This window comes from Nylanderia fulva, unplaced genomic scaffold, assembly GCF_048542155.1.
Source record: "Nylanderia fulva isolate GAGA-0341 unplaced genomic scaffold, ASM4854215v1 Scaffold347, whole genome shotgun sequence".
NCBI classification, from domain to species: domain Eukaryota; kingdom Metazoa; phylum Arthropoda; class Insecta; order Hymenoptera; family Formicidae; genus Nylanderia; species Nylanderia fulva.
The window spans coordinates 86156-92987 of record NW_028190419.1 but is presented as its reverse complement, the minus strand read 5'-3'; positions in this window follow the sequence as shown (position 1 = coordinate 92987).

Below are 6832 nucleotides of genomic sequence, written 5' to 3'. Positions count from 1 at the left end.
CTATCTCGTTTTCTCTTACCCTCATTCGTCCTCTCTCACCCTATCTCCAAAAAATCATAAAAATGAAAAGGTCAAGCCATGTTCAAAAGAAGGTCTTCAAAAATTTAAACCTAGTCTGTACAATGAAAAATAATTACTCGTAATTCCAGAGTTCCAATTTGTTAATATCGAATAATGTATTTGTTTCAAGTAATGGCAGTAGAGTTAAATACATACCTACGTATATGCAGTTTTTGCTGTTAAATGTACTTGAACGAAAAAAATAATTAAATGATTTAAATATAGCACATTTTAAATCAAGAAACTGCTCTAATGTCAAGTAGACGAAGTCTACACACACACACACACACACACACACACACACACGTATACATTCTTCTTTATAATGCTCAGAATAAAAAATCAGCACATGATCCACATTCTCTCAAAAACCATGAAATATGACACATTTTTCATACATAATTTCCAATATTTTTAAACATAATTAATTGTAACAATAATTTTTGATATCACCAGTCTAGGTTTCATCACAGTAATAATTTAAAATATGATATTTAGTATTAAGGCAGAAAATCTATAACTTGGCAAAAATAATCTTATTTATTTTATGATCTCCTTCGACAGTGCACTGCTGATTTCACTAAAGCATCTGATAGCTATTACATTGACTTTGCAACCATATTTTCTAATTGTATTCCGATTAACTTCTTCACAATTATTTTTATTAATCAGTGTAATTTCTGTAACATGTAATGTTACGAAAATTGTATGTTACTTTGCACTTATTATTATATTAATTTTATAAATATAATTAACTTTTTTATAATTTTTATTATTATTAGCACAAAATACATATTTATGAATATATAATTTTAATATTAATTGATATAATATAAAAAACACTGATGTATACCTTAATTATATATTAAATAATGCAGAACATTACACAAAACATTTTAAAACTATTATAATTATATATAATGAATATTTCAGATTTTTATACGATAATGAATAAAATAGACAAAAATATAAAATAATATCAATTGTGTGTATGTGTGTGTAAAATGAAGACGAGTAATAAGTCATAATGAGTCAATGATCGATATTTATCAATTTGTTGTATATTGAATATCATCCAACTATCCTCTTGAAAAAATAATAGTTTTGATTTTCTGCTTGAATTTGCGCATACCATGGAATATAAAAAAATCGTAAAAATCGGGATATGTTTCTGTAATATAAGTAATAGGTAAGCAATCAATCTATAATTCATTAATATTTTCTATGGACCATCGGAAAAATGTTTCGTACACCGGATGACTATAATCTCGTATTATTTTTATGAGAGGATAATGCTTTTCCAAATCCCAATTATGCAAGTAACGTAGATCATCATCTGTTTGTAATTCTGCAATTTCCCTCATAAAATTAATAAAACTTGGGCGATGTAATTGGCTAAATTCACAAAAAATTTAAAATATGTAGAAAAACATTACAAATACGTGAAAATTGTTTGTGTAATATTTATGTTATAAAACATTTTAATAAATACTAAGAAACAAAATATAAAATTGCATTTTTCTTTATAAATTTATATATCTATTTATATATCTTATATTTATATTATGATAATAAAGAATATAACATAATTTTAAATGCAATTAAATAATATATTATTTAATTTTTCATTAAAGCACTAAAACAGATTATATTTGAACAAAGTATTGGGAGAGTTATAAAATGATTTTGAACAATAACAAAACAAATTAAAAGAAAATAAAGACAAAACAAAAAATCAGAAAAATAAGTAGGTAGATCTACGAGAGAAGAATAATGAAAAATGGAGAAGGTAATGGAAAAGAGATGTTAGATATTTAATAACCTGTTAAAAAAGATTAGAAAACAAATAAAAAATAGCAAAAGATGCAATTAAAAGAAAAGAAATTATAAGAATTATGGACAATATACATATATATAAATAAGGGAAATAATAAAAAAAATAAAAATAATTTTAAAAATTATTTTCAAAAAATAACAAATTATGAAACAAAAATAAACAAAACAACAATGAATCTGCATATGAAAAAGAGACAACGATAAATCAACAACTTCTTTCTACAAAAGCGGTTTTCATAGTAAAAATAATGAAATTAAAAATAAATTTAGTAGAAAAACGAGAAAAATAGCGGAATTGTAAAACTAAAAAACACCATTATGAAATAATGTCAGAAGAAGCAAGAAAATTAAGGGACATTTTATAAAACTTTTATTATTATACATTATTTAAGTTATGTAATTTTATTTTTTTTATATTATATTCTATATTGTATTACTCACTTGCTGTTTGTATATAAACGAACAATTTTCCAAAATATTTGTTCGGTTAAGGCGTGTTGCATCATGCGCAGTATAAAGGGTGAAACGATTTAAATCAAAATTATATATATTAGATGTATTTTAAATATATATATTTATTATAATAGTTGCTTGTAAACATTGATTTTTTATAAAGAGAAATTATATATATATATACAATATATATATATATGTATACAGGGTAATAATTCGAAAACAAATAAAAAATAGCAAAAGATGCAATTAAAAAAAAAGAAATTATAAGAATTATAGACGATATACACATATAGAAATAAGGGGAATAATAAAAAGAATAAAAATATCGCGTAAAAGTGAAATATAATTATTAAAACAATAAGTTGTAAGAATAAGATAATCACAAAGAGAATATTTAACAGGGTATTTTACATCTTTAACACATTATTTTGCATGAACGTAAGTATCTCATAAAATATTAATTTTTCGTCGATCTTGTTTCAAAAATTTTGTATATAAAATATTGAGAAAAATCAAAATTTTTGAAAAAAACTATATAGTTTATAAATTTATATATCAATATAGTTAGAAGCAAAATCGTCTCCCAATTATCTCAAGAATCTTCCATTAATAGGTTTACTACTACAAGTACAAAATTTACTTATGAAATAGGTATTTCTGTACAAACAAGATTTATAAATACAGGATTTACTTACAGATTAAACAAGAATTTTTAAGAGGCATTGATGATTTATTGATAATAAAACTTCCTACGACATTTAAATAAACTTGTTAAATATGCAAGACGAAAAAATGTTTCAAACAAACACCATAGGATTTGAAGAAAGACAGATGATGCTGATATTCATTTGACCTTGCAGAGATCTTGAAAATTCCTGTTAACGTTAACCCACTAAACATGAAATATACATGCAATGTTTCAAATTGTTTCATTTAGATTTCAAATGATACATTTTACGTATTTGTTTTTGATATAATTCATAAATGTTACAATTGAAATATTTCATCATAGTATATATTAAAAATATTTCAAATGAAATATCTCAATTGATATATATTTAAAACATTCCAAAGTTATCGTTTTAGGTATATTTACAAAATAATAGTAAAATAAATATTTCAAATGAAATATCTCAATTGGTGTGTATATGCAATATTCCGAAAGTAACGTTTTAAAATATGTGATATAATAAAAGGCCAACTTAACGAGCTTATAAGATATTAGTTAAAAAATTTTTTTATTAATTTACGTCCTAATATACAAAAGATAAGATAAACGTTTCGACTGTACGACAGTCTTTTTCAATATCATGCTAATATGTCAAAAAATTAATTTAGTCATATCGACCTTATTATAAATACAACATTTATGAGATTATCATATGACGAACGCAGTACAAAATTCATGTTTGTTGGCTTGAGTTAGAGCGTCAGATTTCTGTATGTCATGCTGTTATATTATGTAACAACACTGTGAACAAATTAATATATCCGCTCAAATATTACATTTTAAATTTTTAATAAATAGTATTAACTTACTTTTTTGTCACGAACATAACACTTTTTTTAAACAATTATTTCTTTTTAGATAACATAATCCCAATGTGTACTTTTTAAAAAACAAATCGATATCTGTATCTCACAATGTCGGCGCGCTGTATATATACCCAATTTTTAAGATGACGTAGACAATTTTTTTAAAATATCAAAATAAGAACCGTCAAGACTCGGTGTCCTTTTTTAGGTTGATACTGTTGTTTTCTTCTTTAATATATATCATTTCTGATATCAACCTTTTATAATAATTCTTTTCATAATCTAGGATTTTTGTGTCGTTCCAATTGAAATTGTGTGTAAATTTCACAATATGATCAGAAACCACCGAGTGCCTTGCAGAATCTAATCTAATATTATTTTTATGTTTATTTACTCTTGTACCTAATTGTCTTTTCGTTTGTCCTATATATGTAGCTTCACAATTATTACACGATATCTTATATATGTAACGTTTTAAGTATATTTACAAAATAATAGTAAAATAAATATTTGAAATTAAATATTTCAATTAATATGTATTTGAAATATTCCGAAGTTATGTTTTGTGCATATGTACAAAATAATAATAAAATAAATATTTCAAATTAAATATCTCAATTGATATACATTTGAAATATTTAAAAAATTTTATGTACACGATTAGATAATCGCTTACATAATTTGGAAAATGGCAATCACGTATTACATTCAAATTGTGTTTATTTATTATAAATAAATTATTAGAGAGAAATATTGAAAAATATTGAATAACATAATTAGAATACGTTGTATATAAATATTTATATAAATGGTCTTGTTTTAAAATTGTATTATTATTTAAATGCTTAGAATGTATATATTTTGTTATTATGTATTTATTTATATATTTATATTTTTTTTATATTGAAAAGATTCATTTTTCTTTTTCCTTTTTTTAAATTAATAAATTTTATTAAATATTTGTTTGCCAATTAAACAAAAATGTAATCGTACACCAGCAATTACTTTTCAAAATATTATTTTTCTTGTGTGTGAATAGTTTCATATAATATCTGGATTGCAAATATATATTGTTAATAATAATAGTTAATAATAATAATAATAATAGGTTTGTTGCGTTTGGACCAGGTACGACGCCTTGGTGGGAGGGGGGGGGGGGTGGGGGGTTATAAACATTGAGAGAAATATTGATTTGTAAGTGTCTGAATAGCTCAGTTGTGGAAGAGCAGTCGCCCGGCAAGCGAAAGGTCTCGGGTTCGATTCCCGATTCAGCCGACTTTCGGACCAATATTTTTCTCGTCTTTTTCTTACAGGGGATGTTAAGAGAAGGAACAAGGGGAATTTCTGAGATCCCAACCATAGGATTCAAATTCCTCAGTTTCCAAAAATTTCTTATCTTAATTTGTCGCAATAACATCGCGTTTGGCTCTTAGTCAAGATGAATATGGAGTTTTTAAAAAAAATAATAGTTTTGTTGCATCTCTATTATGCATATAATTTGGAAATAATATAATTTAATAATTAAAAATTGCAAACAGAATAATATATTCACATATTTATATTTATTATATTATATCTGCACATATTCATATTGATGAGATAATTGTTTATTATATAAAATCATGTGCGTGATAATTAAATATTTTCTATGCAATCAAATTAATAAGGAATATAATAATTTAACATGATTATATTCTAAATCTGTTGGTGAAAACGTTACGTGTAACAAATATATACAATTAAAGTTATTAAAATTTTATTATTTTTGTAAAATATCATTTACTTTGTAGAATACTTGAAAATATTACAATTCTATTTCTTAATAATAAATTAATTAAATTTAATAAAAAAAATTAAACATTTTATCGTGTTCTGATATTGGACTTATTAACCATAGCGTGTAATTAAATATTATAGGTCTACGCTTATTGTGATAAAGCTCTTTGATTGTTAATTGACTGAAATATAACCTAAGAGCTTTGGACATTCACATTCCACAGTAATCAAAGAGTTAGGATTATCAATTTTCTTTAAGGTAACGTATTGATAGTTTGTTCATTACTTGTCATAATGCAAATACAATTTGACTTTATCACTTTATAATTATTAAAAATCGTCAATTTTAAATCAAGAAACTGCTCTAATGTCTTTTACGACTCTAATGTCGACGTATTCCGACATCAATGATGTATTAGAACTCGAATTAAAGCACGTAACATGTTGCTCGAATGTCAAATGTAATTACAATGTAACTAAGCTGGAAAGCAGTAGTTTGCTAATATTACTTATACATTCGACATTAAAAAGGAAAAAAGGTGTCACTCTACAAAGTTTGATTAATGTAGAATTTTCTAAATGGGAAACGATAAACGGCAATTGTAACGAATGTAAGGGCACCGTGTTGAAAAAGAAAACCGTAATCGAATCAACTTTATCCGTCGTAGTAATACAGCTCAATTTATATACTTTTGTAAACGGTGCTTCTAAAAAAATTATCAACAATCGAATTAACGCCGTGCCGACGAGTAATATCACGATTAATAAAAAAAAGTACAAGGAAATAAGCGCTATATTTTACGAAGGTGAAGAAATGAATCGTGGTCACTACACGTGTATGTTGAGAGCTGACACAAAATCGGAATGGTATTACTCTAATGATATGGAAGTGTTCAAGAAAAAATGGCCCAAAGGAGCACAAGGGGCATACATATTGTTCTTAGAACAGATTAAATAATGGCGCTGTATAAAGGCTGCCGTAAGCGCCAAAATAAAACATCGGCTGCTCTGGCGCTGTATAAAGGCTGCCGTAAACGCTACATTAAAACATCAACTGTTCTAGCGCTGTATAAAAGTTGCCGTAAGCGCCAAAATAAAATATCGGCTGCCCTGGCGCTTTATAAAAGCTGCTGTAAGCGCTGCATTAAAACGAGTACAATAAGTTTCT